Genomic DNA, 13,397 nt, shown 5'->3' with positions numbered 1-13,397 from the left:
TGCCATAACACAGTCGAAAGTTCCGGAGACAGTAACGCATTATACAAGACGACAGCCACTTTTTATGCAGATAACACATCGAAATACAATCTTGATATGAAACAAATAGAGATATAAAAAGAGATGCACAAGTGAAGATGTTCAGAGTGTTTCTATAATAGTAAAAAGCCAGAACAAAATTAATTATGGGGAAATTAGTTATTAAATCACAGCTCATCCATTAAAATGTTTATAAAAACTAACAATATGAACAAATATCGCTGGAGATAATGTTAAGGAAAAAGTATATAGAATTATATGTAAACTCTGGTCCTGAATAATATCTACGTGTGTCTTTTTTTCACTTTATGTGTATGGGTGTTCTGTCTGCATGCATACCTGCTCACCTTGTGCATGCCTGGTGCCTGCAAATGCCTGAAAAGGGTGCTGGAGCCCCTGGAACTGGCAGAACAGACAGTTGCTAGTCACCACGTGGGTGCCGGGAACCTAAGCCAGGTCCTCTGTACCAGCGGCCAGTGCTCTTAACTGCCGAGCCATCTCTCCAGCCCTTCTATAGTATATCAACATTTATAAAAACACAGACATGGAGACTGTCTCAAAACAAAAAAATCCAGACATTGGCAGACATAACAAAGGTTCTCTTTGTGTCAGACTTATGAATGTCTTAGTTTCTTTTTTTAAGTATTTTAATAATTTTCTCACATTTTCTTCAGTGAGTTAGTCTGTTTTTATAGACAACAGTCTCAAGTGGTTAAACACAGATACACAGACACAGACGCAGCACAGACACACACACACACACACACACACACACACAGACACACACACACACAGACACACACACACACAGACACACACACATGGTGGCGGCGGCAGTGGCGGGGGAGGGGGGTCCCTTCACACCCTCCCTGTATTCTTCTGAGGGGATGGCCATTACCCATTCCTCTCATATCTCTCACTGATGTCCTCTGTAGCACATTACTTTCATAATGAAAACAAGCTATAACCAAAAAGGATCTCTTGGTAGGGGGACGAGAATTGCAGAGACATGTCTTCGTGTTTGAGAGTGGGACCTGGTAAATTTAGGATGACCCCAAACACGCAGACACAAAGGTACACACCAAACCGATGGCCACTCAAAGGGACAGAGGGCTGGAGATGAGAGCGCCTCTCTCCGGGTTTTGGTTTTCATTTCCCTATCTTTTATATTCTCCCTGGGGACTGTGAGTTTTATTAGTTGTGACTCAGGAAGTAATGAGATAGTCATCACATAACACACACACTCACTCGCATACACACACTCGCATACACACACACACACACACACACACACACACACACACACACACTCACACCCTGCTCTTACCTACAATCACCCAAAAAGGAACTTTTCACTGTTACAGACTATCCACCTACTCTTCTATGGATGAACTCGTTTCCAAATTTCCCTTAGAAACAGCACCACAAAGAGCCCATCCTTGTTCACACTTTTTGTAGGACTGGGAGATATTTCTGAGTGGCACATTCCCAGGACTGGAATGTCCAGGTGACCCTCTGTTAGTGGGCTCTCTCTTTTTCTCCTGGCCCAGGGTGTCAGGGAAACAGGTGGTTCTCATACAACCTAGTTATTTGCTAAAGGTATTACTCTTGTCCTCAAGGTGTTTCTAATCCAGCCGGGGAGAAAATGGATAGATGGATTACATGTCATTTATTCTATATTTATTTAAATGATAGATGAGTCCCAAATTGCTCTTAGATTCAGAAAGGCCTTTGGCGGTAATTTATTCCAACACATTACTTACTAATTAATGCTGGAGAAGGGCCAGTCCCATAAAGAACAGGATGGAGGCACCAAGTGCAAATCACTGCCCTTCCACATTCTGAGACGTGGGCCTGGGCAAGTCATTTGATCAGAGACTGGTATCTCACCTGTGAAAGAGGCGGTCTCAAACTACAACAGTGTTTCACTGGAGGAGTAACTGCAAGAAACAAGGTTTAATTTATACAGTTCAGTGCCTGGCATCCGGCTGGTGTCCCACTAGTGGGGCTTGAGAGGGATGAAAGCTGTGACAAATGAACAGCCTTTGCCCTGACTAGAAATGCAAACTGTTTCAAACGCTTCGCCTGTGCAGAGCTGGTGCCCCACCTTAGTCTCTGGTCAGCAGCACCAACGTCAGCTGAACAGCTCAAACAGATACTCAAGGGAGGAGGAGAAGGAGGAGGGGGAGGAGGGGAAGGAGGAAGAGCACTCAGAACACAGGGGCAGAGCCATCAGTAAATAAAGGATCACATCCGAGGGTGGCTCCAAAGAGCTCTCTGCAACTCGTCTGGCCCCGTCTCCACTGGCAAGGTCTCAGCAGGGAACGGACGGAGGAATGACCTGGTGATACATGATGACCTTGGCAGAAGGGCCGGAGTTAGCTCTCTGGCCGTATCTTTGGGTATTTTCAACATCTGTTGTCATTTGCATACATATAATTACGTTCTGGTCCATGTAAACAAAAATTCACACGGGCAGGTCTTACTGCTCACTATGTACTGTGTGATGCATGCATTATTTCTTAAATCCTTACAACTCTGTGAGCAAGACATTAATATTGTATCGTTTGTTTTAATTATTTCTGTATTGATTTGAGACAGGTCTGGAACTTGCAATTCTTCTGCCTCTGCTTCTTGAGATCTAGAGTCACACGTATGAGCCACCACGCCTGGCTATACAATGCCCTTTGCACAGAGGAGGAAACGGAGGGTCTGTAGGTCACCTGCCCAATATCACACTGCAGGGAGGGAAGGAGCAGCAACAGGATATATATGAAGGACTTTTATGCCGAAGCCCACTCTTAGCCATGACACTGAATCTCTATCCAATGCTCCGAGCTTTAAAAGGTGGGGCTGAAACACAGAAGCTGTTAGAGTCCAAAGATCTGTTAGTGAGAACCCCAGGGACTGACCCAGGAGGAAGCACCCCAATGGCCAAGCAAGAACAGACAGCCTATGTTTTAGAAAAAGGAGTGGACAGCAGAGACTCCAAGGTGGAACTGTGGCCGGCCTTTGTTCTTCGGCCGAGGGATGAGAGTCTCATCCTGGAATGAGTCCGTAACCAATTCCGAATTGGCTATTTCTTACATAAAGTCTAGGTCACTGGCTTGTTTGTTTGTTTTATAACAAAGCCTTGAGCACCAGCTGCCATGTTATACACATGGCCAATACTTTTGTCTCCAGACCCCCGACACAGGGCATTTGATAAGCCTTAAAAAAAAAAAAAAAAAAAAAAAAAAGTGCTACAATGAGATTTCACATGGAACTTGCAAAAACTTTTCATTAAGGAAGCCAACACCAGTCAGACGGTGGTGGTGCACGCCTTAATCCCAGCACTCGGGAGGCAGAGGCAGGCGGATCTCTGTGAGTTCGAGGCCAGCCTGGACTACAGAGTGAGTTCCAGGACAGCCAAGGCTGCAGAGAAACCCTGTCTCAAAAAACCACAAACACACACACACACACACACACACACACACACACACACACACACACCCCAAAACAAAAACAAACAAAAAAGCCAACACCAAATGGAAAGGATGCCAGAGAGGGCACCTCTGAGCCACAGAGGCCATTATGGAATTAGAATGCAGGACACGTGGAGGAAGAGTGGTATCGTGGAAAAAACCAACTCATGTGTACTTCACTTTATACAGTAAATAGTAAGAATATTTTACGTATGTTATGCGAAAGCATTTTAAATGTCCTTTAAATATTCGTGAGGACATTTCCTATAAGTAGGAACGCTCAAGAAATGGGGGTTGACGTATACACCATTCAAGTTTCCAAAGATCACAGTGTTACCCACTGCCTCACACTAAGCCACCCCACAGCCTCTCCCTCCCTTTCTTGTTCTGTTTTGCTTTGCTTATTTTGAAACAAGGTCTTGCCATGTAGCCCAGGCTGGCCTTGAACTCATCATCTTCCCATCTCAGCCTCCTGAGTGCTGGGATTACAAGTATGAGTCACCACACTAGTGTCAAACCAGTTTTTTTGATAAATCAAAATGTACTTCAGGATCTTGCCAGTTGAGGTCATCATTATAAGTAACAATTCTGTTGCGAACTGTGAAACCTCCCTCCCGCCCCCCCCCCCCCCCCCCCCCCGCCCCCCGCCTCTCTCAACCTTATGGACTGATTTATATCAAGGAGCTGTTCCCTAGGCATGGCCAATCCTGTTGAAATACAACCATTACCCTCCTTTCTGGGTTTCTATATGTGAGTTTCCCGGGTGGGACTGGGTTCAGACCTTAGTGGACAAGAGAAAGCCAGGTTCAGTGTCCCTGTGAGGGAGGAGACTTCAAGTTCACTGTAGTCACTGGTGGCTGGTTCTGAAATTGAGGAACTGATTTGAGGAACTTCAGAATAAACAAGAAACCCAAACAACTTGGCTTTCTGCAGAAGACTAAAATGTAGGGGGATGGGGTGTGCTGAAGAGACACATGGCTCGTTTTGTGGAGCCCTGACCATGACCTACTTTCAATGCTGTCCTACATACTCTTTGACAAACTACCCCAAGTGATCAGCTGAAGACATGTGTGGCAGGTGCACCTGCCACGTCCACTTACACTAAGGGGTCATACTTTTGCTCTCTCCTGAGGTGGGGGACGTGGGAGATGAGAGGAATGTTCTCAAGAGAACCTCAGACTGATTCCTCGGTGAAGTGGGGGAACCTGGGGAAAGCCTATGGCTCTCTTACTCTTACTCAGACCAACAGGGCCTAACAGGAGTATAGATTGGCACCCCGCACTTCTGCTGGATGACAAATACCTACTCTACCCAGTGGGTACCATTTTCCAAGTGCTGGACTAGCAAGCGGGAATACGATGGTGACCAAGCCAAACAGGAGCTCTCCTTGTTCATGACCCTGAAAGACCATCCTGGAATGCTGACCCTAGTTGTCAAAAGGCTTGTCGTGGGCCAGGCCTTGAACAGTCTGCACGTGATTTGGGCCTACATGGCACCCAGCACTGTGTGTTCTGTCCCACATGTCTTTTAGTGCATCCACTTTCCCTCCAGGGTGAGTTCTTGGACGGAAGTGCCCCAGTTCCACTTGTTTTTAACAACAGATGCTCAATGGTCTATAATGCAATAAAGCCATCATACAATGAAAACACTGTAGAATCAGATGCATGGGCTGTGTCCAACGTCACAGCTTACTGAACATGACAGATGAACAACACAGCACTCTGTAGTATTGGCTATGTTCCCTAGTGGCAGTGAGGCTGACAGAGAGCTATGACCCATAGTCAGTGCCCAACATCACCATGGTCTTGTTATTACTAGCTCAGGAAGAGATCAGATTAAAAATCTGGAGGCTTTTCTAGTGAATGCCTATTGCTTCTGCATCCTAAGGTCAGGAAACTGTTAAGTTGGATCATCATCCGTGAGATGTCTATGTGTTCTACCTACCAGAGACTGGCAGTTAACTCTCTTTACAAGCATTCCTTGAGTGAAATAATAGCCAGGTGTGGTAGCACATACCCGTAATCCCAGCATTCAAGAGGCAGAGGCAGGAGGATCACTGCAAGTTCAAGGCCAGCCTGGTCTACACAGTGAATCACAGGTTAGCCAGGGCTAAAAGCAAAAAAGGAAGCAAAAAGGGCCAGCAGGATGGTTCAGCAGGTAAAGGCACTTGCCATACAAATCTGGTGACCTGGTTTGATCCTAGAATCCAGGTAACGGGGGAAAGACAGTACCAACTTCACAAGGTTGTCCTCTGACCTCCACGTGGGCACTGTGGCACACATACTCCATCCCCCTTACATACATAGACACACACATAAGTAAAATTAAAAATAAAAATAAAATGATAAAATAGATGAAGGTCACAGACTCTGCGAGCCTGCTGGGTTAGCACATGTGTTCACTCCGATCACTGGCAAGCTCCAGGGGACCGCGCCTGGTGGCTGCAGAAGGGGATCACATCAGCGACTGGATTCTGACTGCATCCCGGTAAAAAAAAAGTCTGCAAGCTAGATGCTGAAACCGTCATCAACCTCTTCCCTAAATACTGACCTGGTGACCCATTTATTTATGACTGAGAAGATGAGCCTTCTGGTCCTCCGATCCACACAATATCCACCTGAACTGACCTGCACGTGTGCCCTACATAGGGGATGGATGGGTGGTACACAGACCCCTCTCTCTTACATTTCTATCTATAAAGCTATCCCTGCCTCTCAAACCACAGCACAAAACAGGTGAGACTTATGGGCTTGGGGAGCTGTTCCCCACATTAACTCCCCCAGGCAAAGCACTCCAGGTATTATCTTAACTATCACACCCTCATTTGGCGGCCAAATTCCTCTTCCCTTCTAAGCCTCCCAGCTATTCCTAATACCAACCAGAAGAGTACTAGTCAGTAAAGGGAAAGGCCAGCCAGGGTCACCAGAGGATCAGCTAGACCAGCGCTTTGCACGTACAGTGGGCCACTACCCAGATATGACATCATGCTTTGCCCTTAGAGGCCTCTCATGGAGAGGAGCCAGACAGGTCCGGCTGGGGTGACACCGGCTACTCAGGCTCCCCTGGCCACCTGTAAGCTGTGGGTAACCTGCCACCTCTTTGGAGAAGAAAGACACAAATGCTTCTTGGTGTCCAGTGGCCTTGGAACCTCACTCATCAATCGCCACTCAAGGCCCACGTTAGGTAAGACACTGCTTGGGGACAGAAGAAAGAGCCTTAAAGGTGGAGACAACCTTTGAGACTTCCGGGTAACCCTGCCTAGATTGTATTTTCTTATCAACCCTGGTCTCCTTTTGACCACATCAACCTAATGGTAGAGGAGAGAGTCAAATAAACAGCTTTCTGTTTACCTTTTCTCAGAAGCAGAGCAGAAGCCACACAGGTTCCACCCTTCCCAGGCCCGAAAAGCTTGCAGGAGCCTGAGAGTGATGGAGGTGCTGTGGGGAAACAGAGGAGCTGTCTAACGAAATTCAAGTCCTACACTAGGGGTAACTCTTGGGTCCAGCGGCAACAAGGTAGTGCAGAGCTGAATTTCTGCCACCAAGCAGCTGGGCAACCTTAGCCAACCTTTTGCAGACGAGGGACAAATACTAATGAATATCTGGCCCTCTCCCCTCATGTGTGCAGATATGTGTGGACACCAGAGGGTGACTGTCGGGTGTCTTCCTCAATGGCTCTCCACCTTATTTTTTTTTTCCTTTCACTGAAACTGGAGCTCACTGATTGGCTAGGCTAGCTGGCCAGCGAGCTTCCAGGAACCCCAGGACCCTCCTGTCTTTACTCCCCAGCCTCAGCGCTGGGACCACAGAGACACAATGATGCACCTGGCTTGTTAGGTAGGCACTGAGTTCTGAACTCGGGAGGACTCTGTGACAGGGAACCAGAACACTTGCAAGGGATTATCAGTTCTACTGAGGCCCTGAACAGTCAAGTCCACCTTGTGGATGGTCCTGGACACACGGACTAACACTCGGGGCCCTAGTCAAGGACACATTGTGAAAGACCCTCTGTCTATGGACACTAATCATGGATGGCTCTCTGGAATGAGAGTCAGCAGAAGCTGCGACCACTGGAAAATGGGAGGGGAGGCTGGCTCAGGCCTACCCCCAGTGCTTTTTTTCTGGGCCCAAATGCTGACCTGCTAAGTGGAGAGAACTAAGGTGATGAGTTTGAGGTCCCCCAAGTTCCCTGAAACCCAGAGAGCCATAGGCCTTCCTTCCCAACCCTTGGAGCTCCTGTGAGCCTCCAACTCAGGTGGCTAGAGGGAAGGCAGAGGTGAGAAGGGTTCTTCCCAAATCGCTCATCTCCAAGTACAATTTGTATCTCTCTCTAGCTCTCTGCCAAGGGATTTCCCAGCTCCCCAGGGCCAAAGCTCCACTCCTGCTGCTGCGCAGAATTGTCACTGGAAGTGAGCCATTTTCCACCCTCAAGGTGGCTGGACTCAGGAGTGGTGACATTGCTGACCTGGGCTCTGTGCCCTGTCCACATGACCCACCAGGGGATGGGTCTGTCAGTCAGCAAGCATTAGGAGCCTCCCATCGGCTTCCTGCTCCTGAATCTTAGCCCTTGGGCTGGAATGAGGGTGATCTTTGGCAGAGGGCTTTTCAACAAGGTCTGCTCGGGACTTCCTCTGCAACTGGGCCGGGGAACAGATGGCCTGTTACCTACACCCCTGCGCGAGTGACTCACCTTCCAGAGAAAGTACTCCCCTCACCTAAACAAAGCTGCTTGAAAGGTGACTAAGGCACCTGTCAGACACAGGCTGTGGGGCTGGCCAGCGACTGAGTGGGGTCCAGACGCTCTGCCTTCACCTCCAGCCGCGAAGGCAAATGCCACCCTGGGCAGGCGGCTGCTTTCATTTTCACCTGAGCAAGCTCCTCACGAGGCTTGACATCCGGTGATTTCGTTTTTCTAAAAACTAGGCTTGCTTTAGAAATGACTCTTCGCCTCTCAAGACAGCTTCCCCAAGAGAAAACAAATGTATTTAGACAGAATGGCAGTGTGGTGGGAGGCAGTCTTTTTGTTTGTATTAAGGAGAAAGGAATTTAATCCCCCGCCCCCAACCCATGATATCTGAAGCAGAACCTGCACATCCTTGACTGTAAATCCAGGGCCCCCAGACCTGGCTATGGAGATAGGCAGTTTTAAGGGAGAAGAGCAAGGGTGCCATGTGCTGACGGAAACCATACCCCCCCGCCCCGGGCAAACAAATGTAGCCTCCTTGTCCCCCAAACAAAGAATAAGTCCTCAGTGGCTTCTATTCTGGGTACTCTCTTTCTCAGCCCAGGTTAATGCTGGGACCCACTAAACCACATGGAGGATGGGGAAGGGGGGGGGGAGATGAAGAACTCTCAGAGAGACCCCGTTCTGTTTGCATCGGAGTCCTGAGAGACATGCAGGTAGCCCCTATTTAGGACTACACACTCTGACTGGACAGATGCTAAGTCTTTTTAGGCTTATCTGAAGTACTGCAAGGGAAGGATGTACAGTAAACCTGAGGGAACCTGGGGCTGGCAAGATGGCTCAGTGAGTAGACATGCTTGCAGCCCAGCCTGAAGACCTGACTTTGCTCTCTGGAACCCACACGGTGGAAGGAGAGAAGTGACTCCTGCACACTGTCCTCTGACCTCCACAGGTGTGCTGTGATACACACGTGTGCACACACAATGAATGAATACAATAGTGTGTTTTGTTTTAAGACTGGGAAGACGGGACAGCTAACCCATCCAGGCTAGGGAAGCAGTCCTTGGAGGGCCTGCTGAAGAAAACGACTGGCCTGTCGGGCACTCCAGTGTTTCTTCACATCATCTTACAGAGGACAGATCTAGTCACAATGCAGTCATCTGCTGCTGCTACTGCCATCACAATGACCAAGAGCAGCGACAGCCATTGTGCTCAGCCCAGCATACAAATCCTCTCCTGTCTTCTACTTGAAACAGCCCCATGAAACATTTCTGGTACCATTTGCAGGCGAGGCACTCCACGCTCACAGAAGTGAAGCCATTTGCTCGAGGGCACACAGACAGACAGACAGCCACAGGCAGACCAGGCCCTGACCCAGGTCTGTTTGACAACATAAACGCCACAGTGGGTGTGGTGGCACTATGGACAGGCTCTATCCCTGGACAGATCACTTGCGCCTTCTGCCTTAGTTTTTACATCTGTGAAATGAGCATAGGCAGACTTGTTCAGATGGCAGGCTTTTAATAACGATCAGTATCAACAACCACTAAACAGCGATAACAATTAAGAAGCCCCTGGTTTAATGACATTCAGAATTGACTTTTTCGGGAGAGGGGCTTATCATCCTTCAGCAAGTGAGTAGTGTAAAATGATCAAGTGTATGCCAAGGAAAGTCAGTTTAGATTCTAACCATGACACCAAATTCCTAAGGATTATTGTCTGTTTTATTTAGTCCTCATTTTAAAGATCTTTACCTCTATACTGTAAGAAAATAGAAAGGCTGTCTGCAAAATTATTCCCTACACACATAATTCCAAAGGATTTCTACCAGGGAGCTCAAGATGGAAGACTCCAAAACAGGAAGAGGGGAAGGGGCCTCAATTTAAACATGAGTAAAAGAACACTCAGGCCTCCGAGGAAAGCTCCCTTATCCTGTCATTCAGGCAGTTGAGAGAAGCTCAGAACTCAGGACGCTACCTCAGTACCCTGCACAGAAGTGCCAAACGTTCTCCTCTGCTGCCTGCCTTCCACTTGGCTTTCCCGCTCTGCCCCACAGCTGTACCTCTGCAGTCAGCAACACCAAGTGAACGCAGGGTGTTCACACTTGAAATGCTCACCCTACCCGTGAAGACACTCCACTCCATTCCTTTCCCTTATTCGGGATTCTGGTGTGCAGTGGGCTGACTTATCCCTAGAGCTCCCCAGATCCACTCTCCATACTGCCCCTCTCCACACCCACTTGGATGCTGGTGCCATCAAAAGTGCCCAGAGTGCTCAGATGCCTCCAGTTTAACTGAAATACTAAAATGGGGCAAACAGGAAGCATCAAACACAACTGCGGTAGTGACTTATTAATCATGAAAGCAGAATTTTACTTGCATTTTAACCTTTTGCCAGGAAAAAAAAAAAAGCATTGAGATGATGGAAGCCATCGGTAGAAATGTCTGCTGCTTGCATGTGAAGCAAGCTAACCTTTCACTTGGATGGAACTTAGTTTTCAGATTTCTTCTTTCTCCCCAGAAAGAACATCTGTCAAGCCACCCAGGATGAACGTGTGAGTTCTTCCCAGGGCAGAAGCACCTGTTGGGAGAAGTCCATGTGCTGTCCACTGAGACGGGGGGGAAAAAAAGGAGCCTAAAAGTGACTTCACAGGCCAAGGTGATAACATAAAAGTCTTAAGAGGGGGCAAAATGGCCTAAACAAACATGCCCGGATTTAAGCTTTTATCTACTGTACAACCTTCCAATCTCCTACCAGCCCCTAGCTAGTGATGAACCTTCTCACTCACCAAAAAAAACAAAAACCTCCTAACAGTTGCCTAGGGCTGGACAACCAATCAGGGTGAGTCCTGTCCTCTCTCACACAAACACTCCAAGCAGATCACAAAGGAATCAGTGTTCATCAGAACCAAAATGAGGAACCAAACGTCTATCTGCCGAGGCTGAGGAGCAAAACCAGACGGTTTTGTTTAATAGAGGAAGGTTCATTTGGCAGGGGCTCTGTGGTGCACTCCCACAAACTCTAACAGACACCAGAAACCCCTCAGAACTGCTCCTTCTACCCAGGGACAATCACAAAATGACCTAAAGCCCAAGAACTGTTTAATTTCACAAACTGCTGGGATGCATTTCTGGGTATGTACAGCCAGGTACTGATTTCTAAAATTAAAGTCAGACATATTAACTATTATTATGAGATCTTCTGAGAAATTCACCACACTCTTCCAAATAAATCAGGATGTCTTCTTTCTTTCTTTCCGGTGCTCTGAGACAGGATCTTGCTATGAAGCCCTCACTGCCTCCAAAGTTACAGTAATCCTCCTGCCTTAGCCTCCCCAGTGATGGGATTACAGGTGTGTGCCACCATGCCTAGCTTTCAAGATGTTTTATAGGCCTTTGAAAAGACTCAGAAAGCTGGCATCGATCCAAAGGAATTGCCTTTGACATCACTTCAGACACAAGAGAAAATCCACACACATCATAAGCAAGTCCAGAACCTTCAAAGCCATCCTTTCATGTTAAGAGCAAAAAATATTACTCCAGACCTTCCTCCCCCTTTTCTCTATCATGGTTATCTTATGCAGACTTAATTCAGAGATCTGAGAACTCACCCTTGGTCACGGCTTTGAGGCCTCAGACAAGGTATGTGCGCCCTCATCCCCCACACCTAGTTCAGGTACTTCACTTATCACCTGAATAATACTCTGTCCATCTTACCACACCGACCCCTCAAAGGGGAAAGTTACTAAGCAAAAGCCTGCATCACTAATGTTAGGATCCTCTCATGGTTCAGTAAGACTATGTTTCTAGCCACAGTGCCAGTGGTCCAAAGTTCACTGGTCACGGTGCCACTCTCATTGTTTAATTTCATTCACTCTTAACCAAGTCATTAGTGTTCATTGTCTCCAATTAACAACAACAACAACAACAAGAAGTCATCAATACACTGAGTTTTGAAACTTTTCTTCACTCATCCTCTCCTTTACAACCCATGCACACCACTATCCATCCTTTAGTGCTGAGAGCCATCTTTTAATCTCAACTTAGAGGCGCAGGGGAGGCTTTTTCTTAAGTGAATGAACACGGAGGGGTGGGGGAAGATTTTTTTCTGAAGTTAATAAACACGGAAGAGGCTCCTAAGCAGGTGGGAATCGCTGCCGCCGACAAATGTTTCTTTTTACTTGGTGACAGGTGGCTGCAAGTTGCCAGAGCCACGGTGAGCTTCCAAGATGGGACTAGTACATATAAACAGACACCAAAAGTAGAACACAGAATCACACAGAAGGGTCGGGATCATCGAAATGGGAGGATACTGTGGGCGACTAGCACTGCCCTGCGGAGTGTCCAGGGCAGTCTCTGCTCCCGCTCCGAGCACAAGTGACCCCAAGCACTTCAGAGGGAAAGACAGTACATTTCACGGCTAGGGCGGTGGAGCAATCTCCTTCTCTTGGGGGGGCACCTCGCAGCCGGGGCTGGTAGTGGGGCGGATGTTGGGGAAGGGGAAGAAGGCAGTCCCCGCGCGCGATCCGGTCGAGCGTGTGACCCGTGGGTGCGCGGCCTGGAAGCTCCAGGGCGAGCACGGCGTAGCGAGCGTGGCGCTGGTGGCGCGGCGCGTGCGAGCTGGTTAGACCGCAGACACCCGGCCACCCATCCCAGCCAGCCCTCGCGGAGAGCAAGGCCGCAAGCCGGCCCCGGCCTCAGAAGCGCCCCGGCCCCGCCCGCTCGAGCCCTCAGCGACCCGCTTTAGGTCTCGGGACTCTGCCCAGTCACCTACCGGCTGAGCGCCGTTCTCCTCAACCCAGCGAGTGTGGCGCTTCGCTGGCCAGCGATCGCTCGGGGCCCCAGCCGCTCCTCCCCGACCACGCCCCCACGTCTAGCCCCGCCCAGGGCCACGCCTCTCCCCGTGGCTGCGATTTTGCGAGCTTCCCGCCTCCTTTCTTTGGCCGCACCGCGACCCTTGATCCCGCCCACTCCCACAAGTAAGCCAATAAGGCGTCTCCTCCCGGCCGGCCTGCCATCCGCTCTCCAGCAACGATTGGCTATCACGACCTCTCCCAAAATGGATACTGTTTCCGGTCAGGGTTGCTAGAGGCGATGGCTGGGTGGGCCGGCGGGCAGTAGGCGGAGGAGGCCAGGGTGTTGGTGGAACTACACATGCGCTCTCGGCTTCTGGCAAATCTTTTTACGGGTTGCATTCTTTTTGAGGTTACGG

At 48.7% G+C, this 13,397-nt stretch overlaps 1 protein-coding gene across 1 annotated transcript in view; it reads right to left on the bottom strand.

Moving 5' to 3' along the window:
* The window catches only part of Map3k14 (mitogen-activated protein kinase kinase kinase 14), a 47,592-nt gene extending 34,525 nt beyond the window's left edge, over positions 1–13,067 (bottom strand). The window contains exon 1 of the mRNA XM_052756147.1: positions 12,960–13,067. The gene's annotated coding sequence lies outside the window, so the exon portion shown is untranslated. The remainder of the gene's footprint in view (positions 1–12,959) is intronic.
* Between the last annotated feature and the right edge of the window lie 330 nt (positions 13,068–13,397).

The sequence above is a fragment of the Peromyscus californicus genome, unplaced genomic scaffold (assembly GCF_007827085.1).
Source record: "Peromyscus californicus insignis strain IS unplaced genomic scaffold, ASM782708v3 Scaffold_3__1_contigs__length_106647218, whole genome shotgun sequence".
Lineage (NCBI taxonomy): Eukaryota > Metazoa > Chordata > Mammalia > Rodentia > Cricetidae > Peromyscus > Peromyscus californicus.
Note: the sequence above shows the minus strand (reverse complement) of the source record. Positions and strands in the feature narration are given on the sequence as shown.